Raw genomic sequence first — 13717 nt, forward strand, 5'->3', positions numbered from 1 at the left:
GTACTTTGTAAGGCGCTGCGGAACATTTGTGGCGCCATATAAATAGAAGTTGACGATTGATATCTCTAGAAACTACCCAGGTTAAAGGGGCTGGGTGCCACCAGGTATTAGAGGGGGAGAGGAGCTGCAGACAGGTGGAGGTGGAGGTTTAGGCAAGGACAAGAGAAGGGGCTGGGTGCTACTGGGTATCAGAGGGAGAGAGGAGCTGCAGACAGGATGAGGTGGAGAAGAGCTGGGGATGAGGAGTAAGCAGGGAAGGCAGGGATTAGAGTTTGAAAGCCGGAGACAGCTGTGGCCAGGCGCGCTGCTGTACTCTACCAACACATTTACAGAAGGCGCCCGGCTGGCTATTGACAGAAACTGTCACTGAGGGAATGTCTCCAGATTGCAAGGAGGGGGCGGGACCTCGTGTCTGGATGGCATGCACTCCTTCCCACCCCTATCCCCCCCGCACCACACCACACCAAGCACACCCGCAGCGCTACCTGCTTTAGGGTGCCGGGTGTCTTTTTTTTTTTTTTCAAGCTGGTGGCCAGGTCGCGGTCTTCACGCCGGGGAGGGGAGGCAGCCCGCAGTATTCTTAACGCCGGGGGCAGTCCACTCGGAGTGACGCTGGCGTCGCTGAGTGAGCTGCTGCTGCAGCATCTAGGGGCGTGTAACGGCTGGCTCCACCTGGGAGACATCAATCATGTAACCAGGAGCTGGGGAGTGGCCAGCAGCGGAGCGCGTCCCCGGGGACTCACCCATTCTGTAAAAGTGAGTCCCCGGTTCTCAGTAGTGGGTAAAACACCACTATAGCGTGTATTTGCAAACACTCGTGTGTATGTGTATATATATATATATGTGTGTGTATATATATATGTGTGTGTGTGTGTGTGTGTGTGTATATATAATATAATTTCTACTTCAGGGTCCATAGGGGGTCCACAGGGTTGACCTTGGGGGTATAGGTTGGGAACCAAATCCGGGCACCACGCAGTTAAAGCTTTTAGCTCCCAGGATGCACTTGGGTCCACTCTCCCTATAACCCCACCCCCCAGCCAGAGGCACCTCAGTTTAAGTTGGTGCCCGGCCGGAGTTGGGTCACCGTTACTGCAGGGGGGCTGCTTAGCAGCCCCTAAGCTTAAAAGAGTTTTATTTTATTGTTTTTTACTACTCTTCAGAGCGGCAGCATTAGACTGTCCAATGGACGTCTGAGCTGCCGCTCCTACACCCCGCCGGCGCTGCGACGCCAGTACAGATCTGGGGATCGCAGCGTGACCCCAGAGTCTGTACTACCCGGGCTCTGGAGGAATCCCTGGGCTGCTGCCGGATCGACGGGGACAGGTAAGTCGCGTGGTCACCGCTTGCGGTGATCCACGTGTGAATATGCAGCCTTATGCCTCTGGTCTCTGGGGACAGACCGGAGGCGCTAGCGGTGGCGGCGGGCTCCCCCTCCATGGAGGCATACCCCGCGTGTCCACAGCCCACCAGGGATTATAGCGGCAGCGGGAGCCGGCATCCCGGGGGGTTAATTGCTAGCCAGGGGAGGAAGCTTTCCCTGTCTAGCGGCTCCTCCCCTCAGCTCAGCGCGCCTTTCAATAATACAGTCTGGCGTCGCTGAGCTGCTTCCTCCGCGGGCCACGCTTCTTCTGAGGTCTCCAGTGGCCATTTTCTCTCTGTGGTGCTGCAGAACTCTTAGGATGTCAGTGAGCCCAGTCCCCCTGCGTACCAGGCCATTTTGGGTGAGTGTACACAGCGCTATAGCCTTCCCAGACACTGAATCTGGGCAGTTGAATGTAGCGACATTGTGCAGTATATTATATGCCATGCTTATGTATGTATATATATATTTTTCTGCATTGTATGTGACTTATGCTAGTGCTGACTGTCTGCTTTTTCTCTCACCTGTCAGTGTATATCTATCCCTTTTCTTTATCTGCCCTAATACAGGTGTACCTGGGGTGGTTCTGAGACCTCACATATATATATTTGTTAATATCTGTGAGGTTTGTCACATACTGTTGCGTGCTGCACGTTGCCATATTTTAGATGGAACTGTGAGTTGCATACGCTGATAATGGGTCCCTGCAGCTAATCTTAGCGTCAGTCAGGACCGGTATGGCGCTGCTTAATATTTCCGTCAAGATAGTCAGATATATCTGACCAGGAGATTGCACACGATACTGCACCCATTATTGCTATCCTGCAAGTCATAGCCTGCAGGAATTAGTGCTGAGGATTTTAACTCAGAAAGGGTTATGTATGCGGCACCATCTGGTGCGGGGCCCCTTGCACGACCCCCTTAAAGGGCGGTTTATTTCTCAGGATCCTCTCCTTTGAGGATCGCCGGGCGGGCCCCATTGTCGTCACTCGCTTGGAGTTACTTCACCATACTGCCCTTTTGAACTCTGGGTATCTCGCAATTTCTTGCAATTTACCCCTGTGCAACACACTGTCGCTCCCCGCCGGGGTTTTTCACAGTACATGAATTACCTCCGATACCACATCGGTCCGTCATTCCCCTTGCAGGGATTACCACAACGGCCACCCTGGTGGATGTCGTTTTATACGAAATACTAATTGGCGTGATATACGCCCTGTGGTTACTGACCAGTGGCTCTGCCGTGAACTGGATGGTATATTCGGCTCTTTCCCTCTCACATCGGGGGAGCCGATTTCAAGTATTATTATCCCTGCTTTGGGGCTGGTAGCCAGGTTCATTCTGGATATAGAGAATGTCGATCCTGCATCTCCCGTTTTCTGCCCAGCGGGTGGATCTCATAGCTGGAGTCTGGCTGTCGCCAGATACGAGGAGTCACAAAGGCCTCCTGTTTCCCATTCCCTGAGGGTCCTCACAAGTAATGGAAATCCCCTTCTGGGATGGATTTGTATGTTAATCATCGGGTTACAGGCATTAATACGCCTCCCATCCCGGCCTGGACGGATTTTACGGATCCGTAGGTGGTAACTTTGCCTGAAATCAATGTACTCGTTTTCAGGGCCTGTTGCCCGTCCTACCATGGCCATCGCATGGTGATGCTTTTGTGACGTTTTTCCCCTCCAACACGTCTGAGGTTCAAATATCTTTTGCCGCTCACATAATATATGCAGTGGTCATATGTGGGATTACCTCATGGGATGCCGGTCTTCTAACTTTCAGGGTTTCGGCGGCGTCTGTATCCGCCGCAGTACCCTATGGCTGCGTTATGGGAAAGCAGAGGTGCACACTCCTTCCATGGGGAAGATCTTGTTTGGTCCTGACCTTGACAAGATCGTTGCATCATTGGCAGTATCACTAATGGGGAGATACCGTCTTTAGCTACTCCCACTACATTCGGACTAACTCTGTTAAGTCTTTTTGTCCTCAGGGTCAGCCTAAAGGCCTGTTTTTTCCTAGGCTGTCGGCCTCCATGGGGGCCACCATATCCAGTACCGAGCAGTCCTGGACTTCCGGACGACCCTGTTTCTACACCTGAGGATATACCCTCAGCCTGACGGGACAGGTCTACATCTGGGGAATTTCCAGAGTGAGGTACTGATTCTCAACGGCCTCTCATTGCTCAGGCAGCCTCCTCACAGGCATTGTTACACGGGCCCTTCTTCAGACCTGATCAGGGCCTTACAATCCCAGAAAGCTATACAGTCTTTGTGGTAAGCAGAGCTATTTCGGCCAACCTCACTATCTCAGTGAGGGACTGGTTGTTCTACTTTCTTTCTGGGGCGGTGACCGACTGGTCCTCATTTGCCTATACTCTGTCTCAAATCCCTGAATCAGATTCCAACGGTGCCTGGACTCAGGTGGAATCGTCCATGCTCCATCATCCGACGTTTGGAACCTGGGGATTTTAGGGTATATCTGAGTATTCAGGATACGTACCTACGGGTACGTACAGAGCCCTCTCATCAGCATGGGTTCAGGTTTGCTGTGCCACAGCAACACTTGTAAGTTTCGGGCTCTGCCTTTTGGGACTGTCCTCAACATCCACCGGGGTTTACCAGCCTTATGGATTTTCTGACAGTTCACCTGTTCACGGTATCCGAATGCTCCTTTCTCTGGACGGTCTCCTGCTTTTAGCAGGATCACCAAGGTACTTTACCGCCAGGTCAGGATAACCGTGGCTTCTTCTCGGCACAGATAATTAGTCAACGGAGAAAAAGTCCTCCCTACATCCCTCACAGGATTTTCTTCATCTGGGAGCACTGCTGGATTCTCAGACTCTGAGAATTTTTCTGGCGTAAGACATGATCTCCACTCTTCAACTTGGAGTGTGCGGATATCTACGCATTCGACATATGTCATTACTCTTTGTGATGCGTGGTCTACCAGAGTGTCTACCTTTTGGTAGGGTGGAATGTGCTCAGTTCCATTCCAGGCCTTGCCATAATTGACTCCCCTCCAGATGGATCGAGTTTTTCCCATCGGATCGCTGTTCGAACGATGATACTTTCTCCAGAGGAGAGTTGGTCTCTGTCCGGGTGGCTATGGCCATCTCGTCCAGGGTGTTCTTTGCTACAGACAGTGTCTGGTCCGCATTCGTTTCGGGGCAGTTGGACGTCTGTCGTTTCTGCCCTGCCACTTAACTTGTTGATACTTTAGGCTGTCTTGGACCTTCACTCTGGCCTAACCCATATGTCACGGTAAACCTGAATAGGTTCAGTCCGATAGTGTCACAACAGTGACTTCCATCTAGGCAACACTGGTAGTTGGGTGGCAATGTCAGGTATGTCATCCATTCTGACATAGTCCAAGGGTCTTCTCCTGGCCAACTCTGCAGTGTTTATTCCCGGAGCTCTCCATTGGGAAGCGGGCTTCCTCAGCCGTCGCGACGTGCATCCCGGGGACTAGTCTCTTCTCCAAGAGAGGTTTCAACTCCTGTTGAGCAGAGGGGGCCTCCCTGAGGGGATTGATCCTCATGGCCTTCTGACTTGATCACACATTACCGGTGTTACAGTCCAGCTCCAGGAGTACTGAAGCTACCTTCAGTGACTCTTTGTCAGTGAAGTGGTCCTTCCACTTTGTGTACCTGTGTCCTCCGGTCTCCCTTCTTCCTCGAGGTCTTCGGAAGTTTAATTCGAGACGGAGGGGCTTTCCTTCTGGGGGCTCCAGTTCGTCCCAGACATCAATGGTACTAAGATTTTCGGAGTCTCCTCATCGATACTCCATTCCTACTGCTTCACTATCTGGACCTGTTGTCTCAGGGTCCTTGTTTTTCCCTGGACCTGGATCGTTTGGCTTTGACTGCGCCCCTACTGTGGTCCTAGGGCTTCCCTGGCTCTGTCGTCTTTGAGATGTTTAGAGCAGATAGGCCAGACTTTGCTGGGATCTGCCACGGACTGTGGCATACATAATTCTTATGGTATCGTACCTGTCGATACGATCCTCCGGTGTCCAGGATTTTCAGATATGCTGGCATTCCTTCCGGCTGGCTTGGGTTTCACCCTTGGCCTGGCCTTCCTGACAGTGCGGATCTCTACACTGTCGGTATGGTTAAGATATGGAATTGCTCCGCTTTGGTATCCAGTTCATCCTTTGGAGTGTTTTCTGGATTATGCCTCCACTTGTCCTCCCTAGGGACTCCTGGGGAGTTAGCAGTGGTTCTTTGGCCCTCATTCAGAGCCGTACGCTATTTGCGTTCGTTCGTTCAAAAACAAGGGGTGGCTATTCAAATGATCCGTACGCACATTGCAGTCTGTTCACACCTCTAAGTCTGAACGAGCGTGCAAAACATACGCTCGTTTATTTGTTAAAAACGCCCCCTGGCCGCTCGCACCATACGTCATGTCCGCTATTTATTAGATTAATCGAGTACATCGACCAGCGTATGAACTGCTCGCTATTCTTGTGGTTGGTTTTTGCTACCACAAATTTGCGAGCAGTTCTGGCTATAAAATAACCCAGTGACGTGGTCAATGACGCTGCTGTATTAATTATGCACTCCCTTAAAACGCCCGTTTTGACCTTTAAGCACGCCTGCGATCGGATCTCCACTCCCCGTTTTCAAGCACCTTCCCCTGTTACCACCCACATACGCCTCATTCTGTCACTCAAAATAGCAGGCCCTCGCTATATTGCGTACCAACGATTTTCGGCCGCACTGACTGGTTCGCGCATGCGTACTAAAATCCGTACGCATGCGCAGATGTGCAAACATCGCTCGGAAAGAGCGTACTGCCGCTAACGAGCGGCTCTGAATGAGGGCCTTTGTTCCCTCCGGGGACAGTCAATGGAACCGCTGGTTGTGATAGCCATTACATGGTCTATTGTTTAAGCTCTCTCTCTCTCAGGGTGTTTAAATCAACCAGGAGAGTGTCTGAATTGGGAGCGTTCTCATGTGGCTCCCTCTTCTGGAGGGCATCATGTCAGGGTGTGAGTTGCTCTCGCCCTGTATTTCTTCTTAGAGTGGTTTTTAGGTTCCATATTATTCTGGAACTTATGGTACGGCCATTCAGTCCCCAGTCTTCTCGGCTGATGTGGCCTCATTGACTGTGGTCCGGCCTCTTTGGCTTTATATGATCCGTTCAAGTTCCTTATGGTAATCGGACTCCTTATTGGTGGTCTGCGGTTTCTGTTTTTTACAGGAAACGATGGCCGGCCTATAATGAAATGTTGGCTGGATGGCCTCGTATGTCTTCCTCAGGGGCCTACCCATGGGTAGGCATTTCTGTCGTTGAGGCTTGTTTTTTCTCGGGCCATGTAACCCTCGTGGGCGGCTTGTTGTGGCGCCTCGGCTGTTTTGCCTTACTAGGTGTCCACGTGGTCTTCTGTCCATACCTTTTTAAGGTTCTAGGCATTGGTTTCCTTTGCCTCTCAGGATGCTTCCTTTTTGGCGACGGATTCTCCTCTCAGCACAGGAGCGTCCCCACCCTTGGTTGAACTGCTTTGGGACATCCCCAAGGTCAACCCTGTGGACCCCCTATGGACCCTGAAGTAGAAAACAAGAGATATGGTAAGAACTTACCTTTGTTATCTGTTTCTACGAAGTCCATAGGGTCCACAGGGCGCCCACCCTGACGCACCTGGCTTCATATGGGCTGTGTTACTGGTCACCGGTTTCCCGTCTCCTTTTCTGTGAGTATGGTTCTAGAGTGTTCCAGTTTTCTCTCTCTTTTTCTCTCCTCCTCCGGCCTTTGGCTACTTACAAACTGAGGTGCCTCTGGCTGGGGGGTGGGATTATAGGGAGAGTGGACCCAAGTGCATCCTGGGAGCTAAAAGCTTTAACTGCGTGGTGCCCGCATTTGGTTCCCAACCTATACCCCCAAGGTCAACCCTGTGGACCCTATGGACTTCGTAGAAACAGAGATAACAAAGGTAAGTTCTTACCATATCTCTTGTTATTCCTGCCAACCCCCATATATTGGCTTATACTCCATTGTAAAGTTTATTTCAAGATATACTAACAAATGTTGTTTTTGAGTTTCCTGTGCAAATTTACATAGCCTTTTAAAATTAATATTTGGGGGCATATTCAATTCGGTGTGAAAAGGCCATTTTTGCTGAAAAGTATCACCGGTGACGTCTTTTCGCCAGGCGAAAACTTATCCCCGTATTCAATTCCAAAGAATTTTTCGCCGGCGCGGACAGTCATTGCATTGGAATAAGCAAAAATGATTTGCCTATGAAAACTGTCGAAAAAAAGTACAGATTTGGGGTACAAACTTGCGGGAACCACCCTGCACCCTTGGGACAGACCCCCCCAAAGGTAAACTGCCAAAAAGTTTAAAAGATACTGAACACCCCAAACAAATGACTTTGAAAAAGGGGGCAAAAAAGTACAAAGTTGGGGGAAAAACTTAAAAACTAGTGAAATAAATTCCAGGGGGGTCCCCAACTATGCCCCAGGTGTGTTTTTTAAATTGCAGGTGCTTGCGGCAGGTGTATTTTTTACATTTTTAAAACTTAACTTTAGCAACTTTAAAATATGCTTGCACCCATTTTCGTGTACCCAAAATTTGCTGGGACTATTTCTTTATTTTTTTTTCTGCAAAAGATACTGTGAAATGCTATTCTTCACTACTTTTGCAAAGACGCCGATTAGCAGCTATTGATATCATTTAACCACTTAACTGACTATTTTCCAAAAACCGCTCCAAAATTGTTGGTTTCTTTTATGATTGAATTAGGTCACGAACATAATTTGAAACTTATCCATCAATATTTTATTTGAAATTTTTTTTTTTTTTTTTTTTAAACGGTATACCATAAAAATAACAATTTTTATGTTATACTGTAGTGATGGCTGTACCATCGATGGTTCAACCATCGTTACAAGCCATCAATTGTTTCACGATTGGTCGGAGATCTGTGTAGACAAAAACTGCCGATGTTTCCTCAACATTGATTGAGGGTTGCCATCGATGGTGCAACATTGATGGTCACCAGCAATGGCAAACCCACTTGTTTTCAGTCAAGTCGGTTGCCATCCCTAATCAGAGGCTCTGCGATATCTATCTGCTCCTGCTTGTATGTGTGTATGTGTAGTGTACACACACACACACACACACACACACACACACACACACACACACACACACACACACACACACACACACACACACAGACAGTCAGGTCCATAAATAATGGGACATTGACAGAATTTTCATATTTTGTCCTCTATTCACCACCACAATGGCTTTGAAATGAAACAAACAAGATGTGCTTTAACTGCAGACTTTCAGATTTAATTTGAGGGTAATTGCATCCAAATCAGGTGAACGGTGTAGGAATTACAACGGTTTCTATATGTGCCTCCCACTTTTTAAGGGGCCAAAAGTAATGGGACAAACTAAACAATCCTTAATCTAACTTTCACTTTTTAATACTTTGTTGCAAATCATTTGCAGGCAATTACAGCCTGCAGTATGGAATGCATAGACGTCACCAGACGCTGGGTTTCATCCCAGGTGATGCTCTGCCAGGCCTCTACTGCAAATGTGTTCAGTTCCTGCTTGTTCTTGGGGCATTTTCCCTTCAGTTTTGTCTTCATCAAGCGAAATGCATGCTCAATCGGATTCAGGTCAGGGGATTGACTTGGCCATTGCATAACATTCCACTTTTTAGCCTTAAAAAACTCTTTGGTTGCTTTTGCAGTATGCTTCGGGTCATTGTCCATCTGCACTGTGAAGCTCTGTCCAATGAGTTCTGAAGCATTTGACTGAATATGAGCATATAATATTGCCTGAAACACTTCAGTATTCATTCTGCTGCTTTTGTCAGCAGTCACATCATCAATAAATACAAGGGAACCAGTTCCATTGGCAGCCATACATGCCCACGCCATGACACTACCACCACCATGCTTCACTGATAAGGTGGTATGTTTTGGATCATGAGCAGTTCCTTTCCTTCTCTTCTCTTCCCATCACTCTGGTACAAGTTGATCTTTGTCTCATCTGTCAATAGGATGTTGTTCCAGAACTGTAATGGCTTTTTTAGATGTTGTTTGGCAAATTCTAATCTGGTCTTCCTGTTTTTGTGGCTCACCAATGGTTTGCATCTTGTGGCGAACCCTCTATATTCACTCTTGTGAAGTCTTCTCTTGATTGTTGACTTTGACACATATACATCTACCTCCTGGAGAGTGTTCTTGATTTGGCCAACTGTTGTGAAGGGGTTTTTCTTCAACAGGGAAATAATTCTTCTGTCATCCACCACAGTTGTTTTCCGTGGTCTTCCAGGTATTTTGGTGTTGCTGAGCTCTCCGGTGCGTTCTTTCTTTTTAAGAATGTTCCAAACAGTTGATTTGGCCACACCTAATGTTTTTGCTATCTCTCTGATGGGTTTGTTTTGATTTTTTAGCCTAATGATGGCTTGCTTCACTGATAGTAACAGCTCTTTGGATCTCATATTGAGAGTTGACAGCAACTGATTCCAAATGCAAATGTCACACCTAGAATCAACTCCAGACCTTTTACCTACTTAATTGATAATGAAATAACGAGGGAATAGCCCACACCTGTCCATGAAATAGCTTTTGAGTTGATAGTCCCATTACTTTTGGCCCCTTAAAAAGTGGGAGGCACATATAGAAACCGTTGTAATTCCTACACCGTTCACCCGATTTGGATGTAATTACCCTCAAATCAAATCTGAAAGTCTGCAGTTAAATCACATCTTGTTTGTTTCATTTCAAAACCATTGTGGTGGTGAATAGAGGCGAAAGTCTGAAAATTCTGTCAATGTCCCAATATTTATGGACCTGACTGTGTGTGTATGTATATGTGTATATATGTATATGTGTATGTATGTTATATTGCCTTGCCCGTTCACTGTGGCCAGCAGTGATCGGGACACATGGGGACGAGAAGGCGGAGCTGAGGCTGGAATAGTGGGTGGGGGCGCCGGGGTACATGGCAGCAGCCGCGGCTACCAGAGCTAATTTGGCAATCTGCTACAGAAACCATTGTGTCTGTTTTTTGCATCCTTGTAGTGTAGTATAGCCATAGAATTGCTACCTGCAGATGAGCGCCAGAGTGTGAACGCAGCATTACTGTTATTGTAATGTCTAAAATATACATGCATACACAACACTTATGATACTAGCCTTACACCTCTGTGTGTGTATGTATGTATATATATATATGTGTGTGTATGTATGTGTGTATATATATATATATATTTTTTTTTTAATAGAGGATGTCATAAAAACTATTTCTGATATATATATCTTTACTGTCTGTTTTCTGAAATATAGCTTTTCAATTACTTTGTTTACTAATTGTGGCTTATTCAGTTTATTTGAAGTGTCATGGGTGGTTAATAAGGGATCACCAAGAAATTTGGACCCCTAAGGTAACTTTCCTCCCGAATCCAAACCAAATTACTTTGTATCTGCCTTACATTTTGAATTAGTGAAAATGTAAGATTTTGGAACGCAAGGGTAAATCAACGTTAAATATCCCATTTTTTTTTTTTTTTGTGCTTAAGATATACCTTACTACCACACACAAAATCAGTATGGTGCTCTGTTTCATAGTGGAGGAAATTTTTTTTATGAAGTTGATGTTCTATTACTGTTGTACCGCATACATAATTTATACCAGAAACCATGAAATGTAAACATAATGTTATTGTTGACTCAACTTTTTCCCTTGTTTGGAACCTGTTCTAACGGTCTGTAGTTTTCTTTAAAGTGTCAGCAGGCAGTGTATACTGCCTTCCAGTACTTCCTTGGATAGAAGGCACTTCTGTTATACAGAGGACCACTTATCTTTTGAAGGCCAGGATAGCACTTGTTGATTGGTTTGGTGCCAGAGTTAATATATGATGAGAGTTAATGGCCGCGATTCAGTTCAGCGCGATGCGGAATAGCCTCGGAAGGGAGCTTCCGGGGGCTCTTCAATTCATTGCACTTAAGTCGGAGAATGCAGGTTCTCGCGACTTAACCTGGGTGTTCAGTCGCGAGAACAGTCATTCTCCGACTAAAGTGCTGGCCACGAAGCTGTTAGAGTAGCGCTACAGGCACTCTTGTCAGGTGCGAGAAGAAATCCTTTAGTTGGACCAAACATCACGTTCAATTGCGTAGCTCCAGGAGCTCCCTGAAAAGCGTGAAGAAGTAATAAAAATAATAACTCTAGCACCAAACCAATAAACAAATGTGATTTTCTGTCCTTCAAGAGATAAGTATTTATTTTGTTACTTTTAATCACTTCCTTTGTGTAACGAAACTGCCTACTATACAAGGAAGTACTGGAAGGCAATATACACTGTTTGCTGACACGTTAAGGAAAATTACAGACCATTACAACAGGTTCCAAACAAGGGAAACATTTTTATTGTTGACTCAACTTCAGTTATGTGTTTTTTTTTTTTTTTTTTATATGCATTTCATGGTTACTTGTGTGAATTATGTATGCGGTACAACAGTAAGATGAAACAGTACCATGCTGATTTATTTTATTTTTTTGTATACCATTTTGTTATGCACCTAAAAAAAAAAAATTTGGGATATCTAATGTTGATTTAATCTTTTAATTCTGTTTTAAAATCTTAAATTTTTGCTGTAGTTCAAAACGTAAGGCAGATAAAGTAATTTGGTTTGGATTTTTGGATTCGGGAAGAAAAGTTACCTTCAGGGTCCAAATTTCACGGTGATCCCTTAATAAACACCCGTGATACTTCAATATTTTTCGGAAACTTATTTACTAATCACAGCTTATTTATTCAGGTTATTTGATTTTTTTCAATTAAACTAACGATCAGTCGATATATTTGGCAGAAATAGTGTTTTTTTACATCCTCTCAACTATAAAAAAATTTCATAAAAATCTGAGATGGGTGGTGGAGACACCTGGTTGAACTAATGTGGAATGACCCAGCTTGTAAATTGAACATGAAATGAGGACCATTGATTTCCTATATTGAACCACTAAACAAATTTAATAGAGCAATGGAAAGACAATATCTATCCTTCATACTATCTTTCACTATAGCCAGTGTTTGTGTACAAAGCATGGATCCTTTGCACTCCGCCAATACATTATTAATATAGCTACTCTACACTAACAACAGGGACAGTTAGTTACGTTGACCAACAACTGGCAAAGTATTCCTCTTCTGGCCAGTACTATGCTAAATATAAACATGAATTCTGTCTGAATTTTGACATTCTCATTGCTATGCAGAATTTAAAAGCAAGTACTGTACTCTGAAAGAAAATGCTGCTATTTAGACACCTGACAAAACTTGGGAGGGGAGCTACAATAAGGATGGAATTCACACACCCAATTTTTGCTGAAAATATTAAATTGTTTACCCTGCAAATATTTAGTGAATGTAAATAAATAAAAAAGTGGTATGCAAAATAAATGTCTACACATTTGTTTGTAAGCAAAATAATGGATTCTATTTACAACTAGCTGGGATACCTGGCATTGCCTGGGTTGAAGACTGGACCCTGAAGTACACCTGCAGCCTTTATTTGTTTACATTATCCTCGCCTATAACCCCATTCCATTGATTCTGAAAAGGACCCCACTGTTTGCTAACATGCAAACAGTGCGTCTGCAATGATGCCCAAGCTGCCTCTGGCCCGCCGCTTCCCTTGCACCCAGTCATGCACACAGATGGGCCAGTCCAGTCAGGACCATCGAGGGGGGCCCGAGTGTCAGTGATGTTGATTTGGTGGCGGCCCGCCAGCTGATCACAGCTGGCTCATTGGCAGACAGTCAAGGAGAGACAGCGCTGTCGGTTGCGAGGTAATCGGAGCTTGCGGACTGGCACCCAATCAGCAGTGGTGGAACTTGATTGGCTGCAGGTCCGCGAGCTCCGATTGGCTCATGACTGTCGCCAGATTAAAATTGCGCCGGTGCTGTCTGTCCATGTCTGCCAGGGCGCCAGCTGTAATAGGGTTGAGTAGCTGGGGGGGGGGCATAATGTATAAGGGCACTACTATTTTGTGTGGAATGTGTTATATGGGGCAATACTATGTGGCATAATCTATAAAGGATATATATATATATATATATATATATATATTTATTTATATTTATAATAAATTTAATTAATTATTCTGTGGTTTTTTTTTGTCTTTTTTTGTACACCTCTGGTGGTTATGTGGCTCACAAAGTACTAGTTACGCCCTTGCATGCCAACACAGAGACTCTGGATTTAATATGAACTTACATGAGTCACCAAGTTTGTTTAGACTGAGGTTGCGGTCACATTTCTCTTGCACCCCAGTTTAATTTCTTTACTTTCATTAAATACTTACGGTAGAGCAAAAAACTTTATAATATT

The 13717-nt window shown here is 45.6% G+C and overlaps 1 protein-coding gene across 1 annotated transcript in view; it reads left to right on the plus strand.

Moving 5' to 3' along the window:
- Window positions 1-13717, plus strand: part of NFATC3 (nuclear factor of activated T cells 3) — a 215539-nt gene that overhangs the window by 53060 nt on the left and 148762 nt on the right. The gene's annotated exons all lie outside the window — the stretch shown is intronic.

Source organism: Taudactylus pleione, unplaced genomic scaffold (assembly GCF_031769625.1).
Source record: "Taudactylus pleione unplaced genomic scaffold, aTauple2 ptg000117l, whole genome shotgun sequence".
Classification (NCBI taxonomy): Eukaryota; Metazoa; Chordata; class Amphibia; order Anura; family Myobatrachidae; genus Taudactylus; species Taudactylus pleione.